General features: G+C 41.2%; 1 long non-coding RNA gene across 2 annotated transcripts; it reads right to left on the reverse strand.

Moving 5' to 3' along the window:
• Positions 1–15,724: 15,724 nt before the first annotated feature.
• On the reverse strand, positions 15,725–18,398 carry LOC129136695 (uncharacterized). Of its 2 annotated transcripts, none has more exons than XR_008538602.2 (3): positions 17,545–18,398; positions 16,462–16,589; positions 15,725–16,033 (listed from the first exon to the last, which is right to left on the reverse strand). It is a non-coding gene; the product is annotated as an uncharacterized LOC129136695 (long non-coding RNA). The 2 variants fall into 2 exon arrangements; XR_008538603.2 differs by having other exon boundaries at positions 16,462–16,542; positions 17,545–17,769.
• Between the last annotated feature and the right edge of the window lie 1,804 nt (positions 18,399–20,202).

The raw sequence follows: 20,202 nt of genomic DNA on the forward strand, positions 1-20,202 counted from the left end.
CAGCCAATTGCTGCTGTGAAGGGCACGAGCTCAGACTTGCCAGATCTTCCAGTTTTCCAAGAGAAGCCCGTGAGGTGGCTCTCTATATTTAAATGCTGGAAATGGTATATGGTCCCCCCCAAAAAATCACAAGGAAAAACACACAAGCTCCAGATTCCTTATGGGGTCTGATTCCATATGGAGGCCACTGCCTCTGGCCAAAAACATTGAAATCCCCAGATTCTAAGTGTTCAAGTCTATGGTAATTTTGCTCCATTTGTCTTCTCCAAATGTATCCCCCTCGTTCCAGTGTTCTTCTGTTGTTACTTCCAAAGTTGAATCTTCCCTTAGGGATACTTGTACCCACAGATGTCCTTCTTCTAGTTTTTCCCCTCTTGGAATGTCCCTATGACTCTCCGGAGTGTCCATGAATAACCATCTCTCAAGTCAACACATTATGAAACTCTTCCTTTTCTGAATTTGTTCTCTTCTTCATGTCCTTAGAATGTTCCCCCAGCCTTTCCACCATTTATTTTTCTCTATGGGGAAGGCCACCATCTATTATCGAAACTGAAGTTGTCAGATGCACACTCTCCAGCCATTTCTATAAGTATTGGTGTCCACAGACCAGTTCTGCCGAAAAAATTCTAAAAGGATGCCTTTCTACTGCTTCTGAGAAAAGTTATTTTGTTCTCCATGATATAAATTGAGATGCATTAGGAGGCCTCTTACCCATTCCCTGGTCTTCCTGTCTTTGGTTAGTACTTTATGAAGGCGTGATGGTTGGGGCTGCAGCAGCTGTATTGCAACCATGAAGACAAATGCCCAAGGATAAAAAGCCAATATGGCAAGAATGATTGAGCAAGCGAATGGAGATATTCTAGGTCTTCAATGACTCTGCTGGGCCCTCAAGCCATCTCTTGACTGCCTTCCTCCACGCCTCTTATTGTTGAAACCGTAGCAACCCCATTGGACAAGCTACTTTGAGGAGAATATTTCATACCTGCTTTTGAAATCATCCTAACTGAAACATACACTGGTATTATTCACCCTCTCCTTCGGCTCTTGGTATGCTTCTCATCACAAAAAGGCCTGCATTTTTGTTAACTTCCTTAAGAGCTTTGAAGTTCCTGAGAGAAGAAACTATTGTGTTAGCGTTTATGGAGCATCTGTTTTATGTCTGCTTCTATATTTGTTTCTGTGCTGTGCTGTCTGTCCAAGTACACATTCCTCAGCACATACAGTGAGGAAGGACCTGACCCCCACCCACCATACCCCACCTACCATCCGGCTTCAGGAGTGGGAGTGTGAAGCCTGTGTGACCCATTAGAACGATTCACTTTGCAGCCTCAGTAATTGGTTCAGGCCCATGTCTCAATTGTAGCCAATGAAACTCAGTTTCAAGACTTTTGCAGAACTAATAAGAAGTGAGAAAAAGAACTCTCACTCTGGACTTGCTGATGCCGTAGCCCTGAAGACTTTCTGGGTAATCTCAAGGGGAGAGACTGAGCAAGAAAGGAACCCACAAAAATAAGAGCCGAGTCAAGAATGTTGAGGGGCTAAAACCACTATGAGAGCTAATAGTTACTCTTATATTCATGTTAATTTGCAATTCCCATTTCTTGAAAGCAAGAATCCCAATGAATATGCAGTTCTTTTAATCCCCTGGTAAAAGACATGTATCATATTGCTCTGCAATTCTTTATTTGCTTATTTTTTGCATATAAACTCCTTAAAGTATGGAAATAATATAGACTAATATTTAAAGCCCACTATTAGAGACAAGTGAAAAAATATTCTAAGCAATTCCCCAGATCCAAGAGATCACAGAGTGTCTGCATCTCATCGGAGGGCCGGTCACACAACACACAATGCGGCCAAGAGCTCAGCAAAAATTGATGCCACCACATCAGGGTTACAAATGCCAACTTCAGAATTTGAATCATTGACCCAACATTTAATGATCTGCCTAGGACATGCTAAGGGAGGGACAAACATTCATTTTTTTTTTTTTTTTGAGACAAGAGTCTCGCTCTGTCACCCAGGCTGGAGTACAGTGGCATGACCTCGGCTCACTGTAACCTCCAGCTCCCGGGTTCAAGGGATTCTTCTGCCTCAGTCTCCTGAGTAGCTGGGACTACAGACATGTGCCACCACACTCAGCTAATTTTTTGTATTTTTAGTAGAGACGGGGTTTCACCATGTTAGCCAGGATGGTCTCAATCTCCTGACTTCGTGATCCACCTGCCTCAGCCTCCCAAAGTGCTGGGACTACAGGTGTGAGCCACCACGCCCGACAGGGAGGGACAAACTTTGTAATGCTCCAGGCCAGCACACGAGACCTGAAAAGAGAAGGTATTTCCACCTGCTTTGTATCACCTTTGAGGCCGACTGAACTCCGGGATCGAGTGTTGCCTTTGAACAGATCTGGAAACTTGTGAAATTTTAAAAGTGTAGTGTCACTTCTGTTGTTGGAGAATGGAAAGCGCTTTTCTCTTTCTTTCCTTCACAGTGCTCCTTTCCTTGCTTCTGTTCTTGGCACGGGACATTTCTGGTGGGTTTGTCCCCCTTGGAGACCCGCGAGTGCCGCGCATGACTGTCACGTTGGGCTTTCTTGCTTCCTGCAGCGTCCATAACATTTTTGCTTTATCACTGACAGCACCTTCTGTGGATTCTGGAAGCTCTTCAGTCCCATGAAAGGAGCTCCCTCCACACCCCAGCAAAATAGGTTTGCTCAGAGAAAAGCCCAGGGAGAGAATCTGTCTGGAAACAGAAAATGAGGGAGGGCAGGAATAAGAAAAGAGAAAAATAGAGGAGGACTCTGCTATTTTTAAGTAGAACATTCTTTTCTCTTCAAAATCCACATGTTGAGCTGGGAGAGAGGAAAATTCATGCTGAAAATGGATTTTTATTGACAGCAAAGTACTTGTAAATGGGAATCTATTTTTGACGAGTGCTAAAAACAAAGCCCTGCTTTGGGGAAATAAACCGTGATTGGCATCATATTTTGTTTGTCTGTTGCATGCCATTGTCTCCAGTAGAATGCAATGCATATTTATTTAATTAGACAACTCTCTCTCTCTCTCTCTCTCTCTCTCTCTCTGTTTGTCTCTCTCTCCTTCCCTTTGCAAGATTCCAGATTTAGACTTTGGCAGCATCTTGTTAACAAGGAGACATATTCAGTGGATTTTTGAGCTCCCAGAGTTCTGTCCTTGGTTCTTTCAGCAGCTCTACATTTTGGGACACTCACCTGTAAGACTTTGCCATCACCATTAACTATTACAAATATTGATTAAGCTCTTACTCTGTGTAAAACAGTGTAGGGGAATCCAGAAACTAAAGGAGCTCAGATTCCTTTATCTGAAATTTGGAGTCCATCAGTCTGGCTGCCATCTTTGTTAGGGGCCTCTAAGATGTGCCCTACGAAGTAGCAGATTTTTTTCTTTCTTTCCTCATTTTCTTTCTTTTTCTTTTCTTCCTTCCCTTTTTCTTTCCTCCTTTCCTTCTTTCCTTCCTTCCTTCTTTCCTTCTTTCCTGTCCTCCTTCCTTCCTGTCCTCCTTCCTTCCTGTCCTCCTTCCTTCCTTCCTGTCCTCCTTCCTTCCTTCCTTCCTGTCCTCCTTCCTTCCTTCCTTCCTGTCCTCCTTCCTTCCTTCCTTCCTGTCCTCCTTCCTTCCTTCCTTCCTTCCTTCCTTCCTATCCTTCTTAGTCTGGATTCTGAACAAGTTGAAATATAAAAAAGATTAAAGATGAGAGGAAAATATTGCCTTAATTACTAATAAAGTCTCAGGTAGGTAGAAAAATGCTAAAGATGCACCCCCTGTAAAAATACTCACACCCTAGTCCCTGAAACCTGTATGTTAAGTCACATGGAAAAGGGGAATTGGAGTTCCAAGGAGGGTTGCTGATCAGCTGTGGGAAACTGCTCCAGGTGCGTCCAGTGTAATCCCAGTGTCCTCAAGTGAGAGAAGAGGCAGAGGACGTGGGGTCGGGGATGTAACTGTGGAAGAAAGGCACGGAGCGGTGAGACATTGCTGGCTTTGAAGATAAAGGAAGGGGCCATGAGCCAAGGAATGTGGGCAGCCCTCAGCAGCTGGAGGAGGCGAGGAAATGAATTCTCCTCTGTAGCCTCCAGAAGGAGCACAGCGCTGATGACGGACTTTAGTCTTCTGACCTCCAAAACCTTGAGATAATACAGTTGAGTCGTTTTGAGCTGCTATGTGGGTGGTAATTTGTCACAGCAGTGATTGATAGGAAAATAATGCAGAGGTCATGGTGGAGTAGTTGGTTGGAGCAGATTAGGCAAATGGACAGGCTAATAGGAAACCCTGGAGTCAGGCAGGCTGTGCCAGGTGAGCCAAGGTGAGACGTGCACCTGCAGAAGCAAAGCAAAGCACAAGCCCTCTGTGCACAGCAGATCCCATGAGGAAAGATGGAGCTGAGCCTGGCACCCTCATTTTACTTCCTCAGATTTACCAATCCAAGAAATCACCGCCCTTCCCAGGGAGCAGATGCATCAAGGTGAGAGAGAGGTCAGTGACAGCAAAACTGCAGTCCCCTGCACCTGGAAGGGAAGTGCCAGGACTGAGGAGGAAGCACCTCCTTGCAATGGAGGTTGCATCTTCACTCACACTGACCTATGCATATACCTCTGAATGCACCATATACGAAGTGTCTCCTCTTCCAGAATCTCATCTTGACTTTTCAATGACTTGAAATGGCTTCTCTCTGCAAATCCTATGCATTTCAAAATCTAGGTTGAATTCTTCCTGTTTATGAGAACTTTCCTGGGCACTCAAGCCCTTAGTGATCCTGAGCTGTGCTGAAATACCGTTAAGATTTATTCCCTAGCCTACTGCAGTAGCAATGAGTCATATGTACGTCATCGTTGAGTGTTTTGAATTCCTATTCCTCGTTTCACTACTTAACTGTTCTGGTGTCTGTCTTAGCCACCCAACTACATCATGAGTTCTCTGAGGGCAGATCTCATGCCCTACACAATCTGGGAAGCTCTCTGGGACTTTACAGGGAACTTCAGTAGGACACAGTAAAATGCTTCTTGAATGGTTGATTCATCAATGATCTACCTTGTTCTATTTAATCGCATATTGGCAAAGTATTTACTGAGCACACGTTGTGTGTGAAACATTGTGCTAGGTACTGGGGAAAGAGTAGTAAACAAATGAATTCATTTCCCTAACCTCAGCCCTTATTTGGGGTCCTTCACCCCTATTTGTGCAGATATCCCTCAGTTATACATAACTCCAAAGTTGACGGGTCATGGATCCACAAAGTATTGTTTCCTCTGTATATCACAAAGATAAGCACTGTCTTTGTAACATAATCACTCAAGTCTTTGGATTCCACTGGATCTGTGCAGAGGCTGGCCCTAGGCCATATGGCACCTTTGTGGGAATTTTAAGATACTGCCCCGGGAGGTTGCAGAACACCTAAGTGAATTAGGGTGAATTAGTAAAAGTTGCCCCCTTCTGGATATTTTCAGCTTAAGCCTGGGTCCTTGGTTTGGCAACTAGAACACAAGCTAGATTTAATTTCCACTTACCGCTTGAGCTGAGAACTCTTGTGCAGTGCACAACCTTCACAACTGTATGTAGCAGCCCTTTCTTATGTTCACTTGGATCCAGGTTGAGCGGGTTCCTGTATCTATTCCAAACCACAAAGAATCCCACATTGGGACCCTTCTCAGGTCTTTTGAAATAAAGAAATGAGGTTTATTTGTCTCACGGTCCTCCAGGCTGTATAAACCTGGCAGCAGCATCTGCTTCTGGTGAAGACCTAAGGAAGCTCCTAATCATGGCAGAAGGCAAAGGGGGAGCACGCACATCAGATAGCGAGAGAGGCCCTTCTGATGTCTGGCTCAGGCAAAGGGGGAGCGGACACGTCGGATAGTGAGAGAGGCCCTTCTGAGGTCTGGCTCAGTCTCAGTGGTGGGGCAAAGAAGAGTCCTGGGTGTTCCAGGCACATCAAGCTCAAGCCCTGGCTTCTCTCTATGCATCTCCTGCTATCTCACTCCCCAATTTCCTTCCAGGCACTCCTCTCACTGCCAGCCCTCACCAGGATAGTGGCACCACCTCTTCAACAAACCAGCACTCCATCAAAATGGAAAGGTTATGTTTTTAAGACAATTCTTTATCCTAGAAAATTTCCTTAGGCTTGAAGTTGGCGAGAAGCATAAGGTCCCAGGAGAGTCAGCGAGTCAACATTTCTTGGAATTACTCGACCACATGAAAATACATCTTGGATCTCTTATTTGCTTTTTGCTTTGGTGTATCAGATTCAGCAGAACCAGGGAGGTTGGACTGGAATTCCAGGAAATCTCAGTCCCTCAATAGAAAATAAATGCACCCAGTGGCTGACAACGGGAAGATGTCACCCAGCATCAGGCTAGTTCCTTAACTCTGTCACATTTCATGTGCAATCTCTGTGCTCACCTGTCCTTGCAGTGGTTCTGAGGACAGCACCCTGGTGCACATTGGGAGTGACGGTGCATGGTAATGAAGGCTGCTTCATTCATTCCTGCTTTCCTGCTCGCTGGCCGTGTGACCCTCTGCAGCCTGCTTCATTCATTCCTGCTTTCCCGCTCGCTGGCCATGTGACCCTCCTGCAGCCTGCTTCATTCATTCCTGCTTTCCTACCCTCTGGCTGTGTGACCCTCTGCAAGTTATTGACCACTCTGTGCCTCTCTGTCCTCATCTGCAAAGCAGGAGTAATAATATCACCCACCTAATTGGGATGTTGGGAAGATTTGAATGAGTTAAAATGTATTAACGCCCCATGACAACAGGCCCTGCACCAAAGTGAGTTTAGAGCTAAAGAGATTTGTGACTCATCACCACTGGATTCCGACAAGATCATGGCAGCATTTTCTGTACATGTAAAATATTAAAAGGGATTTCAGGAGTGGCCAGCTTACTGCAATTTCAGACACACAGCTGCTGGTGTGGTTGTGTGTGACCCTCCCTCTGTTGATAAAGTCTGCACCACAAATCCAGTGCTTTGGGTCCTCTGCGTGTATTTACATTTGCAGGAAAAGATCAGTGACCCCCATTATCTGGAGCCAAGCCATTGGGTGAAGGAGTCCAGTGGAATTTACAAAGCTAATGGGGGTTCGTCCTGCCTGCCCGCTGGAAACAACAAGCAGATGAAAATAGGGCATTGGTGGAGAACGGCCTTCAATTAGAAAGTCATAGTTCAGTGCTCGATGCAGCCGCGAATGCCTCCCGGGACCTGGAAAATCCCCTCGTGTGCTAACTTGGCTCCTGTGTGTCGTTCCAGAAAGCAGAGAGCAGTATTAGAAAGGTGCTTTTTGTACCGATTCAAATCTTCCATCCTCTTCATTATTCACAGGAAGGCCTGGGACACTGGACTATTTCCAGCTTGGGGTTTTACACATAAAGCTACTATGAGCAATTGTGTACAGGTTTTTGTGTAGCTCAATATGGTTTTAATTAATGTTTTTTCTCTACTTTGTTGCTAAACCTGGGATGCAATCTATTGTTTCTGTGCTTCACATGCAAATGGGTGGGAACTGAAGGGCTTTGTTTGTTGACTGATGATTGATGATTGGTATTTTTTTCTTTCTTTCTTTCTTTCTTTTTTTATTGAGACAGAGTCTTGCTCTGTCACCCAGGCTGGAGTGCAATGGCACGATCTCGGCTTAATGCAACCTCTGCCTCCTGGTTTCAAGTGATTCTCCTGCCTCAGCCTCCTGTGTAGCTGGGATTACAGGTACACACCACCACGCCCAGCTTATTTTTGTATTTTTAGTAGAGACAGGGTTTCACCATGTTGGTCAGGCTGGTCTCGAACTCCTGACCTCATGATCTGCCCACCTTGGCCTCCCGAAGTGCTGGGATTACAGGCGTGAGCCACTGCACCCGGCCGATTGGTGTTTCTTAACTAGGCTGGTTTCGGTCACTGCATGACCTCTGAGTACGATGGTAGGCTGGGTAATGTTTCTCCAAACTGGAACAGCACAGATGTTATTCAACAGATGACCAGTTACACAAACTGTGGTACCCCCTCCATGAAATTCTACTTAGTGTTGAAAAGGATGGAACTCTTGACACAGCAGCTTGGATGGATCTCAAAGGCATTAGGCTGAGTGAATACAGCCAGTCCCCGAAGGTCACGCCCTGAGTGATTCACTGATATGACATTCTTGAAAGCATAGACAGGGACAGGTGAGTGGCTGCCAGGAGTCCAGAATGATGGGGAGCAGGAGGGTGGGTGAGCCCGAAAGGAGAGACGGGAGGACAGTCTCGTGTGCATGATTCAGTGCTGTGTTCTGGATGTGGTGCCAGTTACATGAACTCACATGCAGGAAATGTAAGCCAAAAATAGAATGCTAAGCCCCCTCAACCAATTGACTAAAGCCCTCCTCTCAGCCAAGGGTGTTCCTAAGTTAACCCTTGTTCCTGAGTTAACATCAATATTAATATTTCTTAATGTTCCCAAGTTAATCTTAATATTCCATAGTGATGTCTGTGAGTTAAGTGCTGCTGATTTGCTTAGTGCGAATTTAAGTTATACATACTTTCAAATATGCCACGGCCACCAGGATTGAGAATGAGCTCGACCAAATTTTTGAAACACTAATTCAGGCCATGATGGGAATTAGGGGGTCAGACACACCTCACTACACCCTCCTCCCTTTGGAATTCAGGCACAGGTGACTGGCATTAACTGTAAAACACACCTTCAGACTGACAAAGCAGACTCTTTGTCGCAATAAGATACCCACATGACAGATAGCAAGCCCTAAAAGAAATCAAAATATTTCACCCCAAAATAGATTTCTTTGACATATTTTGAAATGGCCCTGCAAAGCTGTCTCTTGCAGGGAAAAATCTACATTTTGTAGAGAATCCCCTTCCCTTTCCAGGACTTTTCCCTGATCCAGGAGAGAATCAGCTAAGGTTCTGGTACCTTTTAAAGTCTGATAATGAACATTTACATCTGTTCTCTCTGAAGCCTGCTGTCTGGAGGCTGCATCTGCATCATAAGAACCTCGGCCTCCGCAACCCCTTATCTGAACCCAGACACCCCTTTCTATCGATTCCAGGTCTTCAGATAAACTCTCAACCAATTCCCAATCAGAAAATCTTTGACTCCACCTATGACCTGGAACACCGCCACCTCCCACTTTGAGTTGTCCTGCATTTTTGGAGGTAACCAATGTACATCTTACACGTATTGGGTGATGTCTTGTGCCTCCCTGAAATGTATAAAACCAAAAGCTGTAGCCCAACCACCTTGGGCACAGGTTCTCAGGACCTCCTGAGGCTCTCACCGGTATGTCATCAATCTTGGCAAAATAAACTTCTAAATCGATTGAGACCAGTCTCAAATACTTTTTGGTTTACAGATAAAATGACTGAACTACACACACACACATTGCACCAATGCCAGTTTCCTTGCATTGATATTATACTATCATTCCAGAAGATGGAACCCCCTGGGAACCGGAGTAATGGGTACATAGGACCTCTCTGTACCACTTTGCAACTTCCTGTAAATCTATCATTATTTTAAGGTATTAATAAAAAGCTTTTTTAAAAAGAACATATTGAACTACACCAAATATCCTCAACCATATATATTTTTTTGAGATACAGTCGTATTCTATTGCCCAGGCTGGAGTGCAGTGGTGCGGTCTGAGCTCCCTACAACCTCCGCCTCCTGGGTTCAACGATTCTCCTTCCTCAGCCTCCTGAGTAGCTGGGACTACAGGTGCACGCCACCATGCCCGGCTGATTTTCGTATTTTTAGTAAAGACAGGGTTTCACCACGTTGACCAGGATGTTCTCTACTCTTGACCTCGTGATCCCCCCACCTCGGCCTCCCAAAGTGCTGGGATTACAGGCGTGAGCCACCGCACCAGGCCCCTCAACCATATTTCTTTGGCATGCCAAAGGACTCTAGACTCTTAGCAGGTTTATCACTAATGCTGGTGTTGTGTAATTTTGTAACAACTTAGCATACTGTTGTTAGCAAGAATGACAACCTCTAATGTCCACAGCATCCCAGCCTGGTAACATAAATAAGTGAAGTAGCCTGTTTATGAAGTAACTGTAGCTTAGTGTTGACAGCCTGCGATATAGTCCTGATAATCCCAATATTTAGATTTTTCATTAACACAAAACTCCCATTAAAAGCACTTACCACATGTGCCTCAAACAAAGCATGGTCATCGGCTGTATCTTGTCAACAGACCAGCAGAGGTGATTCCATTTGACCAGCAACTTCTGCCAGAAAGAATAAATGCAAGGCTGCCAAGTTGCAGGTCCTGGTGTAAAACAGGTGCAGCTTGCTACCTGCAAGAGGTTGGAGACATTGGTAAATAAAGTCAAGATAGTGCAATAGGAGGATTGTTTCTTTCCTGGACCGTGACAAGCCCTGACCTCCTGAGAATTAAAGAACAAGGTTAGGGAAGTCTCCCGTTCAACTGAAACAGGCAGTGACATAAGCAACGCGGGAGATGGTAATGCTTATAGAGACACTGTGAGACATTTATACTCCATAGTGATGTTTAGGTAAGTGCTGCAGATTTGCTTAGTGTGAATTTAAATTACACATACGTTCAAATATGCCATGGCCACTAGGGATGAAGATGAGCTCAGTCAGATTTTTTAACACACACACACACACACACACACACACACACACACACAATAATACTATTGAAACTGCCTTTGCAAAATTATGACTGAGACAGTGAAAGAGATCTAACTTAACCGACCCCATCTTGCTTCTAACCTCCAAGCTGTCCTTGTTCATTCCCAGGCGTAGGCTGAACTAACTTTGGGAGAAACTTAGTTTATAGTTTAAACAAGGATGGTAACAATCCTTTCCCAAAGCAGACCTCTTTCTTGCCTGAGGACTAAATTGCCTTTATAGGACTAACATTAGCCACAATATTAGAAATTATGACTTAGGAGTCACGCAGCTAGAGGCTACAAGATTCTGACCCTCCCTAAGCTGCCCCTAAGATCAGGGCTTGAGATGTTTTGCAGACCCTGCACTTGATGGATCAACTGGCACCACCCAGATGGATAAACTGGCCCATATGATCTTGTGGCCCCCACCCAGAAACTGACTCAGTGCAAGAAGACAGCTTCAACTCCCTATGATTTCATCTCTGACCAATCAGCACTCCTGGCTCACTGGCTTCCCCCCACCCACCAAATTATCCTTAAAAACTCTACTCCCTGAATACCTGGGGAGACTGATCTGAGTAATAATACAACTTAGGTCTCCGCACAGCTGGCTCTGCATGAATTACTCTTTCTCTATTGCAATTCCCTGTCTTGACGAATCAGCTCTGTCTAGGCAGCAGCGGGCAAGGTGGATCCCTTGGGTGGTTACACGATAATACAGTGCTATTATGCATTATTATAGATCTATCTAAAATATTACCATATGTAGACATGCTCTGGTCATAAGATAGTACCTTTATGTTTTATGGAGAATTTCCCTCAATACTCTGTATATACAAGATCACTTGGAGATCGTCCAGAGTCTAAATGTGAAGCCATTTCTAAGTGACCTTGTCTGTAATCAATGCTAGGTTCACAAATATGCATAGGTTCCTGGATAAGTCAAACCACAAAAAAGAATATGAAAGAACACCAGGGCTACACCATCCTTTTAGGGCAATCCTACCTGTTGTGATTATCTTTTCCTTGAAACTTTACAGACCAAGATACGTGTTCTCTCACCCATCACCTGCTTCATTGCACCCATAAAGCATTTGATTGCAGGCCAGGCACGGTGGCTCATGCCTGTAATCGGAGGCAGGCTGATCACCTGAGGTCAGGAGTTCCAGACCAGCCTGGCCAACATGGTGAAGCCCCATCTCTACTAAAAATGTAAAAATTAGCCAGGCATGGTGGCGCAAGCCTGTAATTCCAGCTACTCAGGAGGCTGAGGCAGGGGAATCACTTGAATCTGGGAGGGGGAGTTTGCAATAACCCGAGATCACGCCACTGCACTACAGCCTGGACAACAGAGTGAGACTCAGTCTCAAAAAAAAAAAAATTCTATTGCATTTCTAAATGCCTGCTCTCAGCTGAGTAAATTCTTTCCTTAGATTGAAAAATCAGAAACAACAAAACTAAGAAAAAACAACAGAAAAACCAACCTCCTTTGAGGTAAAAAGTTGCTCAGAATTTACAAGTTCGGTTAAATAATCAGACCCCACCCTTCTGTTCCCATTATCTATTTGCAATGCTAAGTTAAAGCCTTCAGTGCCCTTTTACCTCGGCTTTCAAAAACGTTAAGGTACTGAGAAAATGGTATTTTTAAACCATATATATATTATATTATATAGTATATAATATAATATATAATATATTAAATACATTTAATATATAATATATATATTATATATAAATATATATATTATATAATAATATGTCATATACATTTAATATATAATATATTATATATAACATATAATATAATATATATAATATAATATATAATATATGTCATGTATATTATATAATATATTATATATTATATATAATATATATTATATATAATATTATATATAATATTATATATCATATAATATATAATATATAATATATATTATAATATAACATATAATATGTACATATATATGTACATATTATATGTATAATATAACATATAATACATACATATGTATGTATGTAATATATAATGTAATGTAATGTAATATATAATACATACATAATATGTATGTACATAAGATATAATTTATATGATATATTATATAATATATATTATATATTATATAATTTATATATATTCTATATATTATATAATGTATGATATAATATATTATATATAATATATTATATGATATAACATATATAATATATTATATGATATAATATATATTATATATTATATACATACATATTATATATGTATTATATATTACATTACATTACATTATATATTATATATGGTTAAAAATACCATATATAATATATAATATGTATTATATAATATATATTATGTATTATATAATATATAATACATATTATAGTATAATATATAATACATATTATATATTATATACTATATAATACATAATATATATTATATAATACGTATTATATATTACATATTATATAGTATATAATGTATAGTATATAGTATATAATATATAATATGTAATATATTATATAATATACAATATACTATATACTATATACTATATACTATATAATAGATATTATATATTATATATCTAATACGTATTATATATAATATATATTACATATTATATATAATATAAATACATATTATATATAATATATAATACGTAATATATAATATATAATATATATTATATATTATATATTGTTATATAATATGTAATATATAATATATATTTATATAATATGTAATATATAATATATATTGTTATATAATATGTAATATATTATATATTGTTATATAATATATAATATATAATATATATTGTTATATAATATATTATATATTATACAATATATAACTATATGTTATATAACATATTATATATTATACAATATATAACTATATATTATATAATATATTATATATTATATAATATATAGTTATATATATTATATAATATATATTATGCTACATATAATATATATTATATATTATGTTATATATAATATATAATTTATATAAAATATATTTTATAGAATATATAATACATATAATATATTTTATATAAATATGTATGTAAATATATAAATATATATAAATATATTTACATTTATATATAAATATATTTATATTTATATATAAATATATATATATTTATATATATAAATATATATAATATATAAATATATAAATATATTTATATTTATATATATAAATATATAATATATAAATATATAAATATATATAATTCTATATATAAATATATATAAATATATAATTCTATATATAAATATATAATTCTACATATAAATATATATAAATATATAATTCTATATATAAATATATAATTCTATATATAAATATATATAAATATATAATTCTATATATAAATATATATAAATATATAATTCTATATATAAATATATAATTCTATATATAAATATATATAAATATATAATTCTATATATAAATATATATAAATATATAATTCTATATATAAATATATATAAATATATAATTCTATATATAAATATATATAAATATATAATTCTATATATAAATATATATAAATATATAATTCTATATATAAATATATATAAATATATAATTCTATATATAAATATATATAAATATATAATTCTATATATAAATATATATAAATATATAATTCTATATATAAATATATATAAATATATAATTCTATATATAAATATATATATATATATTTTTTTTTTGAGACAGAGTTTTGCACTCTTGCCCAGGCTGGAGTGCAGTGGCGCGATCTCGGCTCACTGCAAGCTCCGCCTCCCGGGTTCACGCCATTCTCCTGCCTCAGCCTCCCGAGTAGCTGGGACTACAGGTGCCGGCGACCACGCCCAGCTAGTTTTTTGTATTTTTAGTACAGACGGGGTTTCACCGTGTTAGCCAGGATGGTCTCGATCTCCTTACCTCGTGATCCGCCCTCCTCGGCCTCCCAAAGTGCCGGGATTACAGGCGTGAGACACCACGCCTGGCCTAACCTTCTATATTAACCCTAAAGCAACTACGTTTAAAAAATAACAGGTACCTAAATTGGAACACCAATTTCTCTAATCACAGATCAGGTACAGACCTTTATGGGAAACATTTCCTTCAAAGCATGACAAGGAAGGCTCGTCTGATCCTGTATTTTATTTATGAATTTATTTCTTGAGTTAACATGAATCTATGTGAAAGTAAAACTTATATCTGAAAGAATTCAAATCATGAGCAGCTTTCTTTTTATACTTTTTCCCTTAAGAATAAAAAAGTTGGGCAAAATGCATTTCCAACGACAATCTGCCAACAAGATGACAAGAGTCTGGGTGAATACATTTTTAAACGACTGCCTGGATCAACTGGAATTGTCATTGGTTTCTTTATTTACTGTTATTTCACCATCATCTTTAATAATCTTGTTCAATAATATTTTATAAATAAATATGTGAATGAATCAAGAAGTAAATAGAAAATGTGTCTAGGAGATACTTCATTGGGAAACAAAGCTGATTAAAAGGATTAAGTTTTCATGATTCCATTTTTGTAAGATACCTGCGTGCACCTGTGTGTAGATGATTTGATCAGAAAGAATTGTTTTGCCATGTTAACAAACAAACTCAAAGTTTTAGAGTCAAAAGTGGAAATAAATATCCCTTTTTTACATAGCCAGACAGATGCAATTCATCACGTTCATATTAATTGTCTTTATCCAAAGCCGGGCTGGGGAGAATCAGCGGCAGGCAGGAGATTGCATTTTTGTGACAAGCAGGAAGTTACCTCTGGCAGCCATGCACCTAGGTCAGTGCCCTCAGATACAAGGACATAAGCTGACAGCTGTGAATGAATGTTCAGATCCCAAAAAGATGACTGCAACCCCTCCAAGACACATTCCTAGAGTATTAAAAAAAGAGGCTCACTTGGCCTTTAAAAAGGTTGGCACTCATCTCCAATAGGTAGGAAAATAATTTACAAATACTAGTTTTCTAAAAGAAATCCTGCAAGGGGCGGCGGGGGGGCGGGGTTGGGGAAATGGGTAGACATTCTGTTTCCCTCTGGCCACCAAAGAAAGTTTATTTTATTATTATTTAATTGGCATTTATCGTCACAGAGTTTATGTTCTTCCAGGCGTTGTGTCAGTGGAAAGGGATTCATTGATGATGAAGACATTCTGGGAGAATTTAGCGTAGGTGAATTGGAATTAGCAGACCTCAGTCAACCAGGATCCCCTGTTGGGCGAATTCTGAGCAGGTCCAGCAGGTTGGGGCTCACCCGGTGAGGAAGACTTCCTGGGTGAGGGAGACTCCTCGACGACTCCTTCCAACACTCCCTCTGAAAAGCCTTCCTGACGGGAGCCTGGCTGCCCTAGGAATAAACAAGGGAAGGGAAGGCATTTGCACCCTTTTCCTGGGGTCCTTTAGAACCAGTGCCCCTCAGTCCCGCTCATCATATTCTCCCAATTCTTTTCACCATTCTATTTTACTGTCACCTCCAACAGAATAAATCCTTTTCTATTTTTTTGAGGCAGGAATTGTGGCTCTTAATAAATATTTTTCTTGTGTTCTGACGATTCACTATTCCTTCCCCAAATTTTAAAAATCAAAGAAACTCCTTTCTCTCTGCTGCAACATTCCTGTCCTGAGTCATAACACAGCATATGGCCAGCTCCTGGGATGAAAAAGGGTCCAGGTGAGATGGGATGAAGGGGTGCAGATGAGAAACCAAACACCTTGCATAGCACACCAGGCTCACTCACAGCCTGGCAACAGCTCAGAGTGGAGGCAGGGCCTTACCAGCGGTGGGCAAATCCCTACTCAGGCTCCTTGGTTCCTGTCTCCTTTCTTCCCTCCCAGAATCATGTAAAATGCTGACTTCTAGGAGAAAGAAAAAGCAAGCCTCATCTTCCATCCTAAAGCAGCTCCTTAAAAACAAAGAAAACACGAGTTATTTCAGCCACCTCCAGTATTTATCATCAAGTGATTTTGTATAATTCTCTCCACTTTGCAAAATCTTCATGCTCTGGAAAGGGCTGCTGGGGATAGAATCTCAGGTCAAGGTGGGGGCGGGGGGACTGAGCAAAATGACCCTGACGCCTTCTTTGGATCTGCTGTTCTATGATTTTAGTAAATTGGAGTGAGGGTCCTCCGCCTCCCACTCACAACTCCTGCTCAGTTTCTTGGTTGCTTATTGGTTTTAGTTAAAATTCTTCCCCAGTACATCTGATGTGGTTAGGCTTTGTGTCCCCACCCAAATCTCATCTTGAATTGTAATCCCCAGGTTTTGCGGGAGGGACCTGGTGGGAGATGATATGATCATGGGAGCGGTTTCCCCCATGGTGTTCTTGTAATAGTGAGTGAGTTCTCACAAGATCTGATGGTTTTATACGTGTTTGACAGTTCCTCCTTCATGTATTTACTCTCTCTCTCTCTCTCCTGCTGCCATGTAAGATGTGCCTGCTTCCTCTTCTTCCAGGATTGTAAGTTTCCTGTGGCCTCCCCAGCCATGCAGAACTGTAAGTCCATTAAACCTCCTTTGTTTATAAATTACCCAATCTTGGATAGTATCTTTATAGCAGTGGCAGAACAGACTAATACACCATCCAATGGAGCAATGTTACACTCAACCAAACATAAATTAAGTATTTACAGCTCAACTGGAGAGAGAACTTCGAACAAGAAATACTTAATTTCATTAATGCTCAGTCCTCTGCCCTGGGGAGTGGGATAAGACATCTACATTTGGCTGCAGTTTCTGGGGCCTCTCCTGCTGGTAGCATCTCTCTCTGTATTGTGTTATTCTAATATTTAAAGACTTGTATTTTTCATACAGCATGTGCCCTAAACCTGTGCCTACAACATTAGCAGCTGTGCGTCTACCTGAGAAGGATAACTCCTCTGCTGGGTTGATTCAGTTTTATTCAGTTATTTTGACCATCTCAGTTTCTCCCTCTGTGTTGTTTGTAGAATCCAAGCTCAACATCCACTGTGACTCTAGTGATCCTTCCTCTTCATCCAAGATTCTCTGTCCATTGACCCCACCAGGAATGAAGTGTCCCTGAGGTCACTGTGAGATACATCAGAGTCACTTGTGTTACTTTCTTTCCCATTCCTGCAGATGCTGCATTTGCTTCTAAAGTGGGAACCCAGTCAGGGCAATGTTGAGGGTAGGCAGCTGCCAGTGGTGGGATGCCAGGCATCTGAGCATAAACCTGAGCCCAGAAGGATGGGGATGGCCTGCCAGGACAGTCAACTGCAGAAGACAGGGCTTCCTGGTCAGTCAAACAGTGGCAACTCTTCCTCCTTTTCCCAAAGCTCTTGGAAAGCCATAAACTCCCTGGGGAAGTAGTTTTGAATGTTCATTAAACTGGGAGGGGTTTACATTAAAAAACAAAATTTAAGGAATCTCGTCTAAAACCCAAAAGTCCTCTGAAGAGTCTTCTGCGGGCTCATCAAAAACCACACAATTGGCCAGGCACAGGCCTCTCATCCCAGCATTCTGGGAGGTCAAGGCAGGTGGATAGTTAGAGGCCAGGAGTTCAAGACCAGCCTGGAGAACAAGGTGAAATCCAGTCTCTACAACAAAATACAAAAATTAGCTGAGTGTGGTGGCTCACAAGTAGTCCCAGCTACTCAGGAGGCTGAAGTGGGAGGATCGTTTGAGCCAGGAGTTCAAGGCTGCAGTGAGCTGTGATTGCACCACTGCACTTTAGCCTGGGCAACAGACCAAGAACCTGTGGAAAAAAAGAAAAAAAGAAGCTACACAATCAGCATAATATAAATGTTGGAGTCACGTGGAATGGCTGTGCTCCTCAGGCCTTTGCCTTGGGTGCCAGAAGCTGAGGGGATGGAGGTTCCGTGTGAATGTGGGCATGGTGGAGGGAGGCCTGAGTCCACACTGGAGTGGGGAACCTGGGTGTGGGGGGCTCTAGATGAGGGGATGGTGAAGGTGGTGGCCAACACTTGTTGTGTCAACTGCAGTCAACCCTTCCTTCTCTCCAGATTCCATGCTCAGCAGCCGCATGTGGACACTTTCCATGAACACCCACATTTTTGGACTGCTTCCCTTTGTTGGGACCTCACTGCCCTGGCTTCCTGTGCTGCTGGGGTGGTCAAGGGACCTAAGGGTATAAACTGGACAGTTGCCAGGAAGCTTCTGGGAGAGAACTCCAGGGAACAGGGAAACCTATGGGTTCTCCCCCATGTCCTTTCTCTATGTGGTTCAGTTATGGGGAGGGGACTCTTCAGCCCCCTTGTGACCATGAGGCACCAGCCGTGAAGATGAAGCGCCCATCCCCAGGGCCTCGAGAGAGTGGAAAAGGGGACAGTGGTTGGTAAGGATGATAAGGATGTAAGGTGACACAAGGGGCATTTTATTTTAATTCTTTTCTTTTTTTTTTTTTGAGACGAAGTCTCGCACTCTCGCCCTCGCCCAGGCTGGAGTGCAGTGGCACTATCTTGGCTCACTGCGAGCTCCGTCTCCTGAGTTCACACCATTCTCCTCCCTCAGCCTCCTGAGTAGCTGAGACTACAGGCGCCCACCACCACACCCGGCTAATTTTTTGTATTTTAAGTGGAGACCGGCTTTCACCGTGTTAGTCAGGATGGTCTCGATCTCCTGGCTTCGTGATCCGTCCGTCTCAGCCTCCCAAAGTGCTGGGATTACAGGCATGAGCCACCACGCCCGGCTCAATCCTTTCTTTTAACAAGACAAATAGTTCATGTTAGTGCCAAACCACTAGGAAATACTGATAAAAAGAAAGGGAGAAAAAAAAATTACCCATCCTTTGTAGTTCACAGTGTTCCTATTGTTTCTCTCTCTCTCTTTTTCTCTCTCTTTCTCTCTCTCTCGAGACAGCATCTCCCTCTGTCGCCCAGGATGGGGTGCAGTGGCGTGATCATAGCTCACTGTGCTTCAGCCTCCCAGCTCAAGCAATCCTCCTACCTCAGCCTCCTGACCATAGTCACACACCACCATGCCCAGCTAATTTTTTAAATTTTTTTGTAGAGACAGGATCTCACTATGTTGCCCAGGCTGGTTTTGAACCCCTGCTCTCAAGGAATCCTCCCACCTCAGCCTCCCAAAGTGCTCGAATTACAGGCGTGAGCCATCAAGACAGAAGCCAAGCGTGTTTCTCTCTCAATCCTTCAGATTTTATTTCTTACTAATTTTCTTCCCCAGCACAGAATCAGGGAACACACTCAGTTTTCACTCTCTCTCTCTCTTCCGTCTCTCCTAGCTCTCCAATTCCCAAATTAGAAAAACCATCAGCTCTCAATGACCTCAAGAGCTTAACTTCTAAGGCCTCCCCTGGGGCTGGCCTCCCATGCGTTGCACTTGTCCTGGTGGTTGCAGATACCAAGTTGCCTCATTGCCATTGAAGGGATGAACACACAGAGCACTCCGATGTTATTGCTTCTTAGGAGCCCGGATGGAGCCGGCTCGTGTACACTCACAGGAAGTCACTTATTTGCTTATCGCTTCTTGAGTCTCAAGCACAGTCTCTTTGGAGGATTGGTGGGCTGATGGGGCAACAA

Source organism: Pan troglodytes, chromosome 10 (genome assembly GCF_028858775.2).
Source record: "Pan troglodytes isolate AG18354 chromosome 10, NHGRI_mPanTro3-v2.0_pri, whole genome shotgun sequence".
In the NCBI taxonomy this organism is placed as follows: domain Eukaryota; kingdom Metazoa; phylum Chordata; class Mammalia; order Primates; family Hominidae; genus Pan; species Pan troglodytes.